This window comes from Anolis carolinensis, chromosome 4, assembly GCF_035594765.1.
Source record: "Anolis carolinensis isolate JA03-04 chromosome 4, rAnoCar3.1.pri, whole genome shotgun sequence".
In the NCBI taxonomy this organism is placed as follows: Eukaryota; Metazoa; Chordata; class Lepidosauria; order Squamata; family Dactyloidae; genus Anolis; species Anolis carolinensis.
The window spans coordinates 137722066-137740747 of NC_085844.1; the positions used below are offsets into that span (position 1 = coordinate 137722066).

The 18682-nt window shown below is 38.5% G+C and overlaps 1 protein-coding gene across 6 annotated transcripts in view; it reads left to right on the top strand.

Moving 5' to 3' along the window:
- sorcs2 (sortilin related VPS10 domain containing receptor 2) overlaps positions 1 to 18682 on the top strand; it is a 235375-nt gene that overhangs the window by 5026 nt on the left and 211667 nt on the right. Inside the window, exon 1 of one of the 6 annotated variants that reach the window (XM_062979511.1) lies at positions 585 to 928. The exons of the other annotated variants lie outside the window; for them this stretch is intronic. The gene's annotated coding sequence lies outside the window, so the exon portion shown is untranslated. Of the gene's footprint in view, positions 1 to 584; positions 929 to 18682 lie in introns of those variants that run through there. 6 annotated transcript variants of the gene reach the window in all.

Below are 18682 nucleotides of genomic sequence, written 5' to 3' on the forward strand. Positions count from 1 at the left end.
CCGCATGACTCCTGGATCTTATTTTAGGTCTCGCAGCCCACAAGTTTGGAACCACTGTTTTAAACAAAGGCTGGATGGCCATCTGTCAGGGGTACTTTGATTGTGTTTTTCCTGCATGGCAGGGGGTTGGACTGGATGGCCCATGTGGTCTCTTCCAACTCTATTATTCTATGATTCTGTGATTTGAAAAGTTTCCAAGGAAGGAATTTCCGCCACATGTCAGGGCAGAGAGTTCCACTTCTGAACAGCTCTTACAGTCAGGAAGTTCTTCCTAACGTTCAGGTGGAATCTCCTTTGCTGTCATTTGCATCCACTGCTCCATTGTGGGCCCTTCCACACAGCCATATAACCCAAAATCTCAAAGCAGATAATCCACAATCATCTGATTCCACACTGCCATATAATCTGGCTCAGTGTGGATTTTATACAGCTGTGTGGAAGGGGCTTGAGTCTCCAGAGTAGCAGAAAATAAACTTGCTCCCTCTTCCTTAGGATATAAATGCAGACGTTCACATGACACACCTGCACACTGCAGCTGACACAAATGTGTTGTGATACACAGTTTCCTTCCCAGAGTGACTTGGGAGATTTCGCCTCCTAGAAGAAAAGGGACCAAGCAAAGAGTTTTGCTAGTTTCCCCCTGCAGAAAAACACTTCTCAGAGGAAAGCCTTGCCCTGAAAGTGCAGGAGAGGGTTCTGATAGTTCTCAGGGCTGTGAGGTCAGTGCATGATGTAGGGTGGGTCACCTGTTGCTTGGGCGGCCTGAGGCGCTTCCCTGAGATTTTGAAAATGCCTTCCCTGTCTTGACCCTCCTGTCAAGTCCCTCTGCTGAGTTCTCTCCGATTTCCTGCAGAAGAGAGAGAAAAGCAGATAGGCTAAGAACACTGATGGAGAAAGCATATTGGGATGTGCGCTCAGAAGGCAGACGGTATGGTCCAGTAATGTGGAAAGTCAGCAGCAATTCTCTGTTAGTTATAATGGAAATGCCATGCTTTATTTACATTAGAAACCATCTGTCTGGGGTCAAGAAGAGATGTCCACACCACATCTCTTTCTCCAAATTTCTGCTGGTGCAAAGGGAAAATGGGGCAGGAAAGTCTATACACAATTTTGTCCTGTTTGTGATAGGGCTGTACTGGGGAGACGCTGCTGCCATTGAGGTCGTTGTGAGTGCCCTGTGTTTGTGGTTGTAACGGCTACTGACAGCATTTTCTTCTCTGACCTCACTTTCAGCACCCCGTTCCCAGCCATGTATACTGAGTTAATACCTGAACTTTTACATTACATTCCACCTATTTGAGGAAATGGACTGTTATCTACTGCACTGCTTCTTAAACTGTGGGTCCTGACCCCAAACGTTGGGGTTACAATTTTTTTTCCAACAGTAAAATGTTTCTGAATGATACTCATTTACACCAATTTATTAGCAACAATATGCGTGTAGGTTTTACAGTGGACTCTGCAGAAAGTGCTTGAGGTGTACTCCTCAAAAAAGGAAAAAATCAGCCTGTTTAGCAAGTCTTGCAAATGCTAATTATCAGCAAACGTTTGGTTTTTATACCCATTTTATATAGCTATATACCTGGGGTCACACAAAAAATTCCCAGACTAAAAGGGGTCCTGAGAAGAAAAGGTTTAAGAAGCCTTGATCTATTGAAGGTTATGGTCTAATACATCTGTTAATTTTATAGCTGCTTTTTCTTGTTTTAATTGTGACAAACTAATATGGCTCCCTTTGGATTATGCTGCCAATTAAATATGCTTTCGTACTATCAAAAGTAGTTGAATATAAGCTCGTTGTTGCCTTTGGAAACTGATTCTCCAGCTTTTATCTTAAGGTGCCTGCTTTCCTTAGCAGGGGTTAGAGTGCTGATGGGCAGTTCCTGATTTTCAGAGACTCGTGCTATGTTTGCTATATTGCTTCCCATTTGCCTTTTGTTTGCGTCTCATTGTTGTCCCTCCCTCTTTGTGTCTGTATCGCTCAGGGTAGGGTTGATTTTAAATCACTAAGGAAGAATATTTAATCACTGATTCAAATTATTTTCCTTTTTAGTGAACCATGTATTGCCTGCGCAGATGTACATAACAGTATTAAATGTGCATAAGTAAAGCATAATACTTACAAACTTGAAAAAAACCACTGTATACTAAGAGGGTACTATAGTAGCTTTAGTCATGCAGCCCACATTCTTTTTTGTTGCTACAGAATTTTGCCTGCTTACAGACAGTGAAGATAATTGATGGATTTTTTTGGCAGCCTCTGAACACATGAAAAGAGTGAATAAACCAAATGATATGTGATTTTGGCAAGTAGTCATGTCATTAAATGCAGACCTAGCCTAATAATAGGGATTGCTGAGCTACATGGTGGGTGTAGAAATGAAAGGGATCTGAAACATTAAAATTATAATGAGGAGTAGGAAAGGGGTACTTGGCTATTCACCTGCCTACCAGTCTCTCTTGCAACAGTCACTTCTTCTTAGTGGCCACCCCCCCAAGCTTGTTGTAAACATGTCAGAGAGAAATGCAGTCAGGGCAGCAGGGAAGATGATGTTGGGACAATGATATGTCTCAGAACAATGATATGTCTCAGATGTTGGAACAATGATATGTCTCAATGAAATGTCTCATGGGGTTGCTTTAAATTGAGAGGTGACAAAAGTCTATACTTTGACTTTGCTTTGAATGCAAAAGGCCGCTGTCTGAAACCTTGGAGAGCTGTTGTCAGTCAGTATTCCAGAGGCTGAGTTAGATGAACCAGTAGTCGGTTAGTATAAACCAGCTTTCTATGAGAAATTGGCCAACTTAGATGTTACCATCCTCATCTGTACTTAAAGTTGCACCCCGTTTCTGTGCTATACATGTGGTTGGGCTAGTTCCACGTTTAAAGATATCTACATTCACATAAGCACTTTTAAAGTCATTTACATTTCTCAGTGTAAAACCCCTGGTGGCACAATGGGTTAAACCCTTGTGCTGGCAGGACTGCTTTCCGAAAGGTTGGCAGTTTGAATCCAGGGAGTGGGGCAAGCTCCTGACTGTCAGCTCCAGCTTCCCATGTGGGGACATGAGAGAAGTCTCCCACAGGATGATAAAACATCAAAAATCCCCTAGGCAGCGTCCTTGCAGATGGCCAGTTCTCTCACACCAGAAGCAACTTGCAGTTTCTCAAGTCGCTCCTGACATGAAAAAAAAATTACATTTACCTAAGTAAAGTCTGAACCCAGGCAAAGTTACACCAGTTGCTTCCTGCAAGTCCTGGGGTAAACTTTGGGGGAAAGGAGCTGAGGAATTTTCCAGAATTAATCTAAACCCCTGCCTCAAAAATCGGAGTGGTTTTTGTTTTCTGGATGCAGATACTTAGTTTACTCTATTCAGCAGTTTTATTTTGATCCCCTCTGGTCAGATCAGTTTCCTAGACTACTGAAGCAAATTCTTTGCTGAATATCTACTTTATAATTATTTAAGGAACCTAAATGGTATTAGTTCTGTGCAGCAACTCAGGGAGGCGTTTTACCTAAAATAACTCTCCTGAAGATTGAAATTAGCAGCTTCAAAAACTAGCCAATATATGGGAAAATATTATCATTTTTATTACACTTTGAATACACATGTTGGTGCTTCAAATGTTAGCCCTCTTTCTGGATATATTTGACCTTCTGACTCCAAAAATGGCACCCTATCACCTCTAGTTTTTTTTAATATGGAACATATGCTATATATGAGTCTTCATTTGCTCACCCATTAAAAAGCATGATAGCCATATCTAAGAAATTAGAGTGATGTGGTCTATCCAATGCAATTTTCTGAATCAGCACCACAAATAACCCCAGGAACAGGCCTAAAACCCAGGGTGCCAAGAAAAAAGAATTTTTTATTGGGCTGGGCTATCTGTGTGATAACTAGATACTTCCCCACACTGGAAATAACCCATTATTGGCCAATATTTTTTTTGCAGAACAGTTGAGGGCCCTTCCACACAGCCATATAACCCAGAATATCAAGGCAGAAAATCCCACTATAACTGCTTTGAACTGGGTTATCTGAGTCCACACTGCCATATATTCCAGTTCAAAGCAGATAATGTGAGATTCTATTCAGTTGTGTGGAAGGGTCCTCAGTAATTGGTTCAGATGTGGACATCTCATCGCTTTTTCTTCCATAGACAATTCGTGAGTGGCTGTGGTGTGGGTGGGATCACATTATTCTTGGTGTGGGTGGGATCACATTATTCCCTAACAGAGAAATCCTAGACCACTTCTGGTATTCAAGTGTGAAAGATGACATTTCTAGTACAGTAGAGTCTCACTTATCCAACACTCGCTTATCCAACATTCTGGATTATCCAACGCATTTTTGTAGTCAATGTTTTCAATATATCGTGATATTTTGGTGCTAAATTCAGAAATACAGTAATTACTACATAGCATTACTGTGTATTGAACTACTTTTTCTGCCAAATTTGTTGTCTAACATGATGTTTTGGTGCTTAATTTGTAAAATCATAACTTAATTTGATGTTTAATAGGCTTATCCTTAATCCCTCCTTATTATCCAACCTATTCGCTTATCCAACGTTCTGCCGGCCCGTTTATGTTGGATAAGTGAGACTCTACTGTATGTTTAAACCCTTTTTAATGTCTGATTTTTGGTTTGTTTGCTTATTATACCACATACTTCCATTATATATTTTTGCTATCATAGCATTATCACGGCCACAGTATTTTAAATAAAAAAAATAGATGAATCAAGTATGAAATGAGGGCTGGAGTATAGGAACCCACCCGTAATGGTGGCATTCATGTAGACAGCAAAATGTGCAAATGATACTGTTAAAGCGCAAATGTAACAAGGATGCAATAGGGCACATCACCAATCAGCTACACTCACAGAACTGACTGAAACCGTTTTGAAATGGAATAACATGGCACAAAAATGATGTGATCAAAAATGACGTGGACAAAGCGTGACCGTGGAGAAGCATGTGAATCCTAAGCAGAGCTGGCCCTAGGTATTTTTCAAGTGTAGGTGAACAGAACTTTGGCGCCCCCCCCCCCCCCAAAAAAACAATCACTGAAAAATAAAAGCGTTGGATAATAAGGAGGGATTAAGGAAAAACCTATTAATCATCAAATTACATTAAGATTTTACAAATTAAGCACCAAAACATCATGTTTTACAACAAATCAACAGAAAAAGCAGTCTCGACTGCGCCCCCGTATGTTTGGCACCCAAAGCGACTGCTTAATTCGCCTCATTGTTGGACCGGCTCTGATCCTAAGGCTGGCTTTGTGGCCCCATTCTCCCCAACTACCCTTGTTTCTAGCCAAAGAAAGGATGTGTATCCCCCCTCCCCCCGCCCAATCCCTGTATTAAACCTGCCTCAGGTTAGTTGTTTGCCTATTGTTTAACGGCAATTTAATCTTTAACATTTTTAAAAAGTAACACCGTGTGGATGTATCCTTTACCTTTCTTATTAAATACCAGTATCATTTTGTAACAAAGGCAGGAGGAAAGCCTTCTTGCCCTCTCACCTCTAACTACTGCTGAGCTATCCTAAGAGCTTAGTAAAGCTATTCCCACCAGTGACCAGCATTAAGTTTAATCACCTCTAAAGAGGATCATAAGCTGTCATTACATTAGTGGCAAAGACCACTGCCTGTGTAATGGGAATGGAGTTGGGCTACGAGCATGGGGAGCCAAATTGAAATCCTTATTCTGCTACGAAACGCACTGGGTAACTCTGAAATAATCAGACAATCTGGCCCTCTTGTTGTGAGGAATGAAGGAAGATTATTTATATTATGCTGAATTCCTTTTGGGAAAGACAGAGTGTAGAAATGAAATGAGCAATTATATTTTAACGTGACTGTTTCAGCTACCTGTTATATTTACTGTCGTTTATCTTTCTCGTAAATCCTTTAAAATACTCCATCATAGTTTTATCCATATCTAATTGTTCAGTTGTCTTTTCTTTTTAACAATCTACTTCCCAGTTATAGCATTTTCCTATTGCAGAGTCAGAAGGCTTAGCATGATGTTCTTGAGAAAGTTTGTATCTCACAACTTTGTAAAGGTAGTACACATATAGAAATACACATACCTTACTAGTTTGCTATTTTGGAATTTGGGGGTTCTGACATAATTACCAAATAGCACAATGAGTTTCCCCCATGTGATAGAAATTCAATGTGATGGATGAGTGACTTCTCAGGAATAGCAGTGACTGATGGGATACCAGAATAGAAGTTTAGTAATGGTGTAATACAGGCAACTGGGTGAGAATTAGGACTCTTCAGGATCACTTTTAGGTGGCTTGAAGAGGAAAGTAGGTACTAAGGTCTCCAGTTACCTCCTTTCTTCCTTCTTGCTGATGGATGATGTAGGGAGCTTCTGCACTGGCCACATAGTGCAGTTCAAAGATGACTCAGAGCTGCGGTGGGCACAAAATACACACCACCAAGGTGCACTGCAATGCACATTAAGAATGATATAGCACTTTTAAAAAAGTCCTGGAAAGCCTTAGTTCTGTCAAAAATGTGCTGCAACAGATGCCAGTATATTCCAGATCCAGGTCAAAATCGGCTCTGAAAAATGTGGGGTGCATTGTGGACACCTACCCCTGCTGAACCGCATTATAGACTTCAGAACAGATGCTGCTGAAAAGCACTCCACAGGTATGACTGGGTAGCAGGGGGCTAGTTAAACCCCTGAGAGGGGTAATTCATTGTTTCAGCTCCTATCTGTTATTTTTCCTATTTTTCACCTGCATGCTTCTGGTGCACTGATGCGCATCTCCCCAGAAATGGGGGGGGGGGGGAGGAATCCTGCAAAGCAGTTAGAGACCAGTTTCTGTAGTAAATGTAATCACTTTCCTGGCCTCAAACTTGTTCCAGGCACGACAGTCTGATCAACATGTGGGGGCCCGGTTCCTTTTGAACTTGTTCCAAGATGGATTATATTTTCAGTGTAGAGGCACTCTCAGTCACATTTTATGTGGAGTACAGCAGTTCTGTTTCCTGGTTATGAGAGTGTCAATATCAATTATCATAACTCCTTTGCTGTATAAAATTTATTTGAAAAAACTGAGAGATGTCTGTCAAATGGATTATTTATTTTTACAACATTTTACCTCCTTTTTAGGCTGCAAAAGCTTTAAGAGCTCAATAATGACAGTTCCCGTTCTTGGGCTAATTAGTTTCTTGCAAGGAATTTAGTATAGTCAGTAATTATTGCTATTCCCTTAAGACATCGAAACTGTAAAAAAAAAACTACAGAGAGGATGGAAGGGACTTACTGCAGAAATCAACGTGTAGAGGTTATCTATAGTTACTGCAGTTTTAAGTATTACTGTTCTAATAATGATAAAGATGATGATACAGAGACCTGTGTTTTCACTTTTTAGTATAATTTGTTTTAAACTACAGTGTTCCCTCACTTATTGTGGGGGTTACGTTCCAGGGCCACCCGCGAAAAGTGAAAATCCGTAAAGTAGGGACGCTAAATTTGTGTTGTTTGCAAGTAGTGTCTCTGCCCCTTCCTCGCCTCTCAAGCATGCGTATGCACGCTCCCGCCGCTGCCTTGTGAGGTGAAAACAAAGCTGCTTCAGCCTCCTTTTCTCTCCCTTAGGCTTCTTCCTTCCTTCCTTAGGCTTCTCCTTAGGAAGGAAATAGAAAGAGGGATTAATATTATTTTATGATTTATACTATTATTTTAGTGTATATTGAAAACCCACAAATAGCGAGGGCGCGAAAAGTGAACCGCGAAGTAGCGAGGGAACACTGTATAGCTATATTACTTGTACATGTTGATCTCTTATAACAGTCGAGGACAGATTTTGGGATCAAAATATGGCATTTGATATAACCCCTGGATAAATTGGTGGTAGTACCAGTAGTTAGGGAGAGTACGGATGAGCTTCCTCTATCAGCTACAGCTCCCACAAGGATGGTAAAAACATCAAAATATCCAGGCATCCCCTAGGCAATGTCCTTGCATAAGGCTTATTCTCTCACACCAGAAACAACTTGCAATTTCTCAAGTAGCTCCTGACACATAAAAAAAAAACACTAGTAGTGCATCAGGGGGCCATTGGCCATGGCCATTTTCCTACACAAATGTTCAAAACCACCTGATGTAATGCCAGTAATATGTATTACTTTTCTTGTTTCACTTGTGTCTTTGCATCATTTTTTTCCCTCCCAAGTCAGGTAAAGTTGTTTAGCTTAGCCAGCGAGACTACATGCTCATGCTCTTCTTCCTGCTTGGGCATGATCCTGTGTCTTGGCTCCTGGTCAGCAGGATGGCCACAGCAGGCCCAAGAGTCACTGGTGTACGTGGATGTTTTACTTAGCAGCAGTCGCTCCAGAGCAATATTACTGGCAACCCAGGAGCTGGAGTAAGGTAGTACAGTGTTCCCTCACTTATCGCGGGGGTTACGTTCCAGGATCACCCACAATAAGTGAAAATCCGTGAAGTAGGGACACTATATTTTAATATTTATACATTATTTTAGTAGTTATATACTATTTAAGTTTTTATCAACCAATCGTGTGTTGATAAATCGCCTCCTTCTCATCCCGTTGCCGCTTGGGCTCCTTTTCTTTCCCTTTGGCTTCTCCTTCCTCCCTTCCTTAAGCTGTAAATAGTAAATTTTTATGATTTATAATATTCTTTTAGAGTTTATTGAAAAACCGTGGAACAGCAAATCCGTGAAAAGTGAACCGTGAAGTATTGAGGGAAACTAAAACTAGAGAAGGAGCTGTAATGGAAGCAGGAGCATGGGGACACAGCACAACAGGTGAGATGAAAGAAAAGGGGTGAAGCTTGATCTTCCTCTTACTAATAAGTAAACAGCCCCTTCCTGATCTTAGCAACCCAGATAGGAAGGTGCTTAGTCTATTCCAAATACCTATTAGAAGTACTGACATCCCCATTGCTCCCCTTGCTGTCACGGGAGCATGAAACAGACTAAGCGCTGCTACCATTTTTTCAAGTTGGCATTACAAAAGGTAGAAGTGGCACTACATGGCCAGAGGCAATGCAATAACCCATGGAGATGTCATCCTGGGTTTCGGCTTATACACAAGTATATACAATCCTTTTTATAAAGGGGACCGGGAGGAGTTCGCCTTGCTTTACCTTAATATGGTTAGTGTGACAACTAAACGAAGATTGTTCCAAAAGCCCATAAATATCTGAAGACTAGATTCTGGGAGCAAGCAACAAGCAGAACTGTTTCCTTAATGTCCTGTTTATGAGTTTTCCAGAAACCACTGGAAAAAGATGCTCAGCTAGATGGATATTTGGCTTAATATAGAGTGGCTGCTATTATCATTTTGAAATGCTATGCATTGTGATGATGAATGCTTATTTACAAAAGAAGCCATCAGAAAAGCTGATTTTTTTTCCTTTGTAATTAATTACTGACCTCATTATATTTTCAAATTTGCTTTTTAATGTGGCCTTTTCATTGTATAGATGGTTTGATGAGGTAATTTAAAAGCAGCAAGAAGAAAAACAAGTTTTCTCAGTGCACATTAAAAAGCACCCCACACATACTTTCAGGACTTTGTAAGCCCCTTTTTAAAAACTTTTTTCCTGGCAGGTTTGCCTAGATTTCTCTGTGCTTCTTCAGTGTAGCAAAATAGCAGACCCAGCATTCTTTCTCTTTCAAAGTAAAAGGATTAATGGGTTGGTTGGTGTAAAAGTACATATTGAATGAAGAATTCCCACCAGAAAATCAGGCATTGAATCAAAGAAAACAGCTTGCAGAGAAAATGAAGGATAAAAATTATGTTGTAGTAGTTGCTGTTTCCTTAAGAATTATAGCTTGTAGAAGTATAGTATTACAGTGACTTCAGTATTAAGTTGTGTAGCTCTTTTCTCCAGATATTTCAGAGTCAGAAGCCCAGTTTGGATGTCATGATAAGTCTGGGTTCCAAGAGAACCCAGGGATATTGTTCACGAGCCGTATCCTGGCAATGGCCATAAACAGAAAAGGCTGTTTCCTTAGCATGGGTGAGTAACTAGCCCAGTTCTGAGAGCTGCACTTATTCACACATTGGACTTTGACAATCTGTACCTCTCTCACAGGCCTTAAATCCCACATTTTTCAAGTTGTTGTTGCTGAAATATATGTTCCCACATATATTTTTTTAGAAATGTGTGCATGTGTGAAAATTTGACGTAGTTCAAGGGGCCCTATCCTGTTTTAGGCTCAATAGAGGCATTTTCTTCCCATCAGGAGGTGAATGGAGATTAGTAGTGGTTTGGGAAGAAGTTCTACCTCAGCCTAAATCAGACCAACCATGCTTAGTTATGGTGACATTATTTGCCCCATGACAGGTGCTGAGTGTGTTTTGGGGTGGGTGGGTGAGCAATTTTAAAAGCTTAACAAAAATGACTTCCGGTGGAGCTTTCATGGCGGCAGGACAGACTTGCTTAGGGCTCTCAGCAAGCCTCCGCTATCTGGCGATCGGGTAGAGCTGTGGGCTCCCCTCTTCTCACGGATCGAAGTGAGAAGGGACGCAAGGCCCGGAAAGCACCGTTTGATCCGACCCTTGAGACAAACCGAAGGGAACGGGTCCGGTAGCTGAGGGAGCGCGGATCGCGACAGCGGCAGCAGGCGTTGAGCCTGCACTAACTGCCAGCCTACCTCCAATTTTAACTATCCCAAGGAAAAGACAGATGGCAGAAGAACGGACGGGAACTGTGAGTAACATAAAGTAATAAAACGATTCACAGCAAATTATTTCTTCGAACTTATAAAAAAAAAAAAGCAACGAGGACTACTGAAAATCTAAAATACTAACTGGGTGTTTCCGAGTGAGCTCCGTAGAGCCGACCCAAGGGGTAACCCGAGGAGAACGGATCCGGTAGCTGAGGAGAGCCCAGAGTGCGATAAAAAGAAGAAACCTATGACGATTTAAGGAAATAAATGGATGTAAAGGACGTAAGATTATAAGTAAATTAACTTACAAATTTATAATTAAAGCGTTCCTCCCTTTCGAAACTTAGAGGGGGCTGGAGATCAAAAAACAAAGAAAGATCAAATTTGGATGTAAAAATCGCCCTCCTGTTTAGTTGGTTTTGCCTAAGCTAAAGTGATTAAGGTGAAAAACTATCTTTAATTTGAAATTTGAATTAAACCAAGAGTAAAGTAGAATAAAAGGAACTCACTGACCTTGGATGGCGGACTGTTATGACTACGGCTGTTTCTGGTAAATAATCCATTGTCTGGAAAACGACGGAAGGCGAGCGGACCCAAAACTCCTTAGAAAGGCAAAAGAAAGGGCGGAAAGAGCTCAAAGAACTATAACCGCCCAAAGGTGGTGTATCAGATATTTGAATCCGTAGTGAAACAAAACTCAGGACGCTAAGCAAGGAACTGTGAAGGAGGCAACACTTCCGGCCCTAGAGGGAACATATTCTGGGAAGCTCGAGAGAGAAAGGACAACAACGTGGAGCCCGGAACTGCAGACGGGGTCAAAGACGAATAACAGAGAAGAAAAGGAAGACACCGCGAATAGGAGCGAATTTGAGGAGAGCGCCGTGAGTCAACGAAGGAGCCCAAATAGCAACAGAATATTTTGGCCCCATCTTGTGGTCAAATAATTAAATGCAGGGTTTGGCTGTTAAATAGCAACAGAATATTTTGGCTCCATCTTCTGGTCAAATAATTAAAGGCAGAGTTTGGCTGTTAATTAACCAGATAATTAATTTAACCCTTACTAAGAGAAGAATTGAACCAACCAGTGACTAATACAACGGTGAAAAACATATCCAATTAAATACGTTAAGTGATCTCTAATAATATATATTAAACTGATCATATACTAAAATTGGAAAAGTTAATAAAATGAAATAAATCATTGAAAATATAAAACATAAAATCAGATGACAAACTAATCCTAGAATAAATTAATATTTAAATAAACTGATTAATTAAGTAATCAATTGATTATTTAATTAACCCATATAAATTAGATTTGGAAGTAGGAAAAAAGAGAAGAAAATTGTCTGAACCCAAAAGATGGCAGGAGTTAAGCAAAAAAATGATAGAGACCTTAGAGATGGCAGAGGAATAGGTATAGGAAGGAGACCGTCACAAGTGGAGGAGGTGAATCTTAAAGATATACTGCGGGAGATCCAGAAATTGGCAGAGCAGCAGGCCGAGTTTCAGAAAGAATCACAACTGAAACTAGATAAACAATCCTTACAACAAAGAGAAATCTGCCAGGAGTTAATAGAAATGAAGAAAGAAATTAAAGAGGAAATTGGATTTTTGAAAAAGGAGATGGCAAGAACATATAAAGATATCAATGACTTAAAATCTGAAAACTTAAAACTTTCTAAATCTCATAATAAATTACAAAAGAAAGTAGATGGTCTAGAGGAGAAAAATATTAAGTTGGAGAAATTGCAGGAAAAATTAGAAATAAATGAGAAAGAATCCCAATTAAGATTTCGAAACATACAAGAAGAATCAGGAGAAAATATAAGAAAAATTGTAATAAAATTGATTGCAGATACCCTTCAAAAGGAGGAAGAATTCGTAGAAAGCGAAGTAGACAAAGTGTACAGAATACAAACAAATTTTTCTAGAAGAAATAGGGCAACTAGGGATACTATTGTACACTTTGTGAAGAAAAAAATTAGAGACGATGTTTTGATAAATAACAACAGAAACCCAATCTATTTCAAAGACAAAAAAATAATAGTGTTAAAAGAATTTCCCCAAACAATTCTAAACAAAAGAAGAAAGTACTTTTTTTAACAGATGAATTGAAAAGACAAAAAATAAGATTCAGGTGGGAGAGGAATGAAGGGGTAATGGCGACGTGGTACGGAGAAAAGTATTGGCTCACATCAGAGGACAAAGCTAAAGATTTTTATCAAAAATTAATGAAAGAGAGGAAAACGAACCCGCCTGAGACAACACCTCCTTCATCCGTGAAAAGGAAGAAACCTAAGAGAGCCAGACTTCGATCTCCAAAGGATATAAAAGGATCTAAAGGGGATATTCCTATAACTACATCGGACTCATCAGATGTAGGTGATGATGATGAAGAAGAAGAAAGTATGGTGGAAGAGGAAGACTTAGCTACGGAGGATGAAGGAAAAATGGAAAGAGGAGAAGACCAACGGAAAGAGAAAGGAGAGGAAGAAGCTACATATGGATAGAGGTAACTTTAGCAGACAATTAAAGTTTTATTCTAATAATGTAAATGGACTAAATTCACCAAATAAGAGGAAAGAAATAATATCACAATTAAAAAAGGGAAAATTTGATATAATTGCTCAGCAAGAAACCCATATTTCACAAAAACATGGCTCCCATTTGACTAATAAAGCATTGGGTAAAGAATTTTATTCATCAGATTTAAATAAGAAAAGAGGCGTGGTAATATATGTAGCTGACTGTATCCCACCATCATTGCAATTTAAGGATCAGGAAGGTAGAATCATAGCGGTTCAAATCACACTCGACCAACAAAAGATACTGATTTGCAATATATACGTCCCTAATGGGCCACAAACTAAATTTATAAAGGAGTTAAGGAAACGGATTACAGAAGTAGATTTTGACCACTTAATCATCTTAGGAGATTTTAATGGAATAATGGAAATGAAAATGGATACCAGCAAGATAATAAAAACAAGGAAAACTGAGAAAGCCAGATTAATTCCACAAAACTTCAGGAAATTGAAAGAAGAATTTGATTTAAAAGACATTTGGCGTATTAGCAATCCGGAGGTAAAAGACTACACTTTTTACTCCCACAGACACAAAACATGGTCGAGGATAGATATGATATGGCTGTCAAATACATTATGCACCAAAGTAGAGGAAATAAATATTTTACCGAAGGACAAATCTGATCACAACCCAATAACGATGAGAATTAACCATAAAAAAGTAGTTGGAAATGGAGATTCGACAATAATTTGCTTAAAAAAGAAGAAGATATTAATAAGAATAAAAAATTAACAAAAGAATACTTTGAACTAAATGCCTCACCCGAAATCAAAGATCAAGTACTATGGGACGCCTACAAGGCGGTAATTAGAGGATATCTAATCCAACAAAAAGCAGAGAAAAATAAACTAAAATTCCAAAAATTAAACAAGATCAATAATGATATAAATAAGTATGAAAAAAAGTTAAAAGAAGAACCACACAATAACCTCCTAGTAAAACACCTGAGAACTTTGCAAAACAATAAGAAAAATTTGGAACTAGAACAAACCGCGAACCAGCTGAAATACATAAAACAGTATAATTTCGAAAATGCTAACAAACCAGGAGCATGGCTTGCGAGAAAGTTGAGAAAGAAAAAACAACAGCAACCAATTACAAAAATAGAAAAGGTAATGAGGTCCTTGTGAAAGACAAAGAAATACTTCTGGCATTTGAAGAGTTCTATACCAATCTGTATAAAGAAGAGAATATAAATTTAGAAAAAATTCAAGAGTATCTGGGAATACAAAAACTACAAAAAATCACAGAAACACAGAGAGAACAACTAAATAAGGAGATAACAGAAGAAGAAATTAGGAAAATTATGAAAACAATGAAAGTGAACAAAGCGCCAGGTCCAGATGGCTTCCCTATATACTTTTATAGAATTCTAGAGGAGGAACTGTTACCTTGGCTAAAGAGAATTATGAATGCGGTACTGAAAGAGAAAATAGTACCTAATTCATGGACACAGGCGGATATAATAATGATCCCCAAAGAAAAAGGTGATGAATTGGATGTAGGTAATTACAGACCTATTTCCCTCCTTAATACGGACTACAAAATTTTTACGGCAATAATGTCAAATAGATTCAAACTGTTTTTGAATGAGTGGATTGGGAAAGAACAAAATGGCTTTTTACCCGAAAGAAATATAAAGGAAAATGTTAGATGTGTGGTTGATGCTATTGAATTTTATGAACATCATCATCAAAAAGAAGTAGTTTTGCTTGCCCTAGATGCCGAAAAGGCTTTTGACAAATTAAATTGGAACTTTTTTAAACTATTAGGCAAAGAACTTGATTTAGGCTATTATTTCTTGAATGCCTTAGAAGCAATTTATAATAAACAATCTGCTAGATTACTGATAAACGGCCAACAATCGAAAGAACTCAGTATTGATAAAGGTACAAGGCAAGGGTGCCCCCTCTCACCTTTAATTTTTATATTTGCAATAGAAATATTAATTAGAAATATAAGACAAGATGAGCAACTGAGAGGGTTAAGAATAAGAAACCATGATTTTAAAATTCGGGTTTTCGCGGATGATATAATCTGCATAATTGAAGAGCCAACAACTCGGATAAGAAAATGGATCCAGAAAATTGAAGAATTTGGCCAATTAGCAGGTTTTTATATAAACAAAAACAAAACAAAAATGCTCGCAAAGAATATAAGCAAGAAAAACCAAGAGAAAATACAAGAGCTGACAGGAATAAAAGTGGTTTCAAAATTGAAATATTTAGGAATTTGGGTTACAACGAAAAATGCTAAATTATTGGAGAACAATTACTTACTGAAATGGAAAGAGATTAAGAAAGATCTACAACAGTGGCAATATTTAAATATCTCACTTCTAGGCCGAATCGCAATTATAAAGATGAATGTGCTTCCTAAGCTACTATATTTGTTTCAGAACCTACCGATAATTAGGAACAATAATATCTTTAAAGAATGGAATAAAGAGATACAAAAATTTATTTGAAGAAATAAAAAGCCAAGAGTGAAATATGTTATTATGACTGATTTAATCAAAAGAGGAGGTTTCGGATTACCAAACTTGCAATTATATTTTGAGGCAAGTGCACTACTTTGGATAAAGGAGTGGGCAACTTTGGAAAACGAGAGCACGCTAGCATTAGAGGGAATGGACCTACGCCGTGGATGGCATGCATATATTGGTTATGGAAAAAGAAAAATAGAAAAGAGCTTTGGGAATCATTTTATTAGATCAGCTTTAATAAAAATTTGGGAAAAATACAAGTACCGATTTTATGGTAATAAGATACCACTCTGGATCTCACCTCTCAAAGCAGAACAAAGAAATATATTAGGCTGGTCTAAATGGCCAAAATATAAGGACATTTTACTTATAAAGAAAGATGGATGTGTATTAAAATCACAAGAAGAAATAAAAAAGAAATTCCCGGGGACCTCTTGGTTCCAATATGCTCAAATAAAAGAACAGTATAATAAAGATAATATAATTGGCTTTGGTAGAAACGATAATATATGGGACAAAATAATAACAAGTAAAAAGAAAATAGTTTCAAATATCTATATTAAACTATTAGAGTGGGCAACAGAAACGGAAGAAGTTAAAAAATGTATGATAAAATGGGCTATGAATATAGGCCATCCTATTAAATTAGCAGATTGGGAAGAGGTTTGGAATAAAAAGTTGAACTATACTTATGCTTCTGATTTAAAAGAAAATTGGCTAAAAATTTTCCATAGATGGTACATGACACCAAAAAAATTAGGCTCAATGTATAAAAAATATGATAAGAGATGCTGGAAGTGTAAAACTCAAGAGGGTTCATTTTACCATCTCTGGTGGTCGTGTGAAAAATCAAAAAAATATTGGAAAATGATACATTATGAAACACAATCAATCTTACAGCCGAATTTTCCATTAAAACCAGAATATTATCTATTAGGAATTTTAGATAACGAAGCTGAATTTACTAAAAATGATGATGTTCTATTTACATATTGCGCTACAGCCGCCAGGATGTCTTTTGCGAAGCAATGGAAAATGGAGGAAATTCCGAAAAAAGAACTATGGCTATACAAATTAGAAGAGATAAAAAACATGGACAAACTTACGTTCCTTCTGAAAGAAACCAAAGGAAAATACACTAGAAGCACAAATTGGAACAAATTGGAAGAATATCTTAAGAAATGAACTGAAACATACTTGAAAACGATATAAATAGACATTAGAAATTTGAATACAGTGTTAAAATGACTAGAAGGCAAAAAAATGGAAGATTACTTCCCTTGTTGTTAACGTTCCCTGAATTTTGTTACTACCCTTGATGTGACCCCCGATACCCCTTCCCTCACCTCCCCCCCCCTTTTTTTAGCTTTCCTCCCTCACTCCCCCCGCCCTTGGTTCTTAGGTTCTTATTTTCTTTCCTTATATTGTGATCCTTATGTCTCTCACTTGTATCCCCGTTTTTAAAAGTGTGCACTGTATTTTAAAAACTATAAATAAAAATTTAAAAAATAAAATAAAAGCTTAACAAAAATTAGGAGCATGGGGTTTTTGATGGCTTTATTTATCTGCGCAGCCTATAGGTCACTTTTCCCACCCGTTTCAGCAATTCATGCTTGCACTAAAAGTTATTCACTGGCATGTATCAACACACTGACCCAGAACAATGGATTTGCCAACATACTGGCTTCTTCTTAATGGCATCAAGTTGTGTTTAAGTAGCTTCTTAAAAAACAAACAAACACTGTCACATCAACAAAGGCCAACTACTAAAATGCTAAACTTCATATACATAAAAATAAAGTGTATGCATTAAAAGAAGCCCAAGCTCTCCCACATAAGGTCATTCTGAACATTGTGAGCTTGTTGGAGAGAAAACATTTGTCATTTTTTAAAGTGAGAGCGGATCATTTCCATGTTTTTTTTTCTGTGTTTTACAATTTTTCCTGTATATTCTAAGCTCAGAGCTGAAAAAGATCATTGTGAGAAGAGGGAATAAGAACAGCAATGAGAAATCAGTCGAGAGTGTACTGACATTTTCCACAAAGAGCCTTGAGTGGAAGTGGAAAAGCCTAAGGACCTCATCCCATGAACGGGGGAAAGTGGAGGGGAAATCGTCTTCAGGACCTTACACACTAGAGCAGTGGTTCTCAACCTGTGGGTCCCAAGATGTTTTGACCTTCAACTCCCAGAAATTCTAATATTTGCTAAACTGGCTGGGATTTCTGGGAGCTGTAGGTCAAAACACCTGGGGACCCACAGGTTGAGAACCATGACACAAGAGCATCTATCCACTTTAAATCTTGTGGCTGCCTCCTGCCGAGTTCTGGGACTGGTAGTTTAGTGAAGGGGCCTTTAAAATCCTGCAAGAGGCAGCAACCAGATTTTAAGTGGTTAGATTGCTCTTGTGTGATGGTCCTAAGTGTGGCATTCAGTGGCCTTCCATTTCCAAAGGAAACAAATAATTTTACCATAGTTCCCATCCCACCTTAAAATACAACAGTTGCCATCCTATCTTAAGATGCCCAGCTCAGCTTTTTGTGTGCACATTGAAAGCAGTTAAGTTGATTGTTCCCTGACTTCACAAGGCTCTGTCTCTCTTCACTTTGAAGACATAATCCACTGGTAGCAGTCCGTGTGTTCCTGTGACTACATTTTTTAAAGTGGAGAGAAACAATAAGGAGACGACTCCCCCAGCTTCTCTCTACCCCCATGGGAAAAGTCCTCCTAAGGGCCCTTCTACACAGCCTTATAGCCCAGAATCTCAAGGCAGAACATACCACAATATCTGCTTTGACCTGGTTATCTAAGTCCACACTGCCATATTTTCCAGTTCAAAGCAGAAGGTGTGGGATTTTATTCAGATATGTGGAAGGGGCCTAAGTGTCAGACTTGGGTGATCATGCCTCATACATAGGCCCTATCAACTTTGCCATATA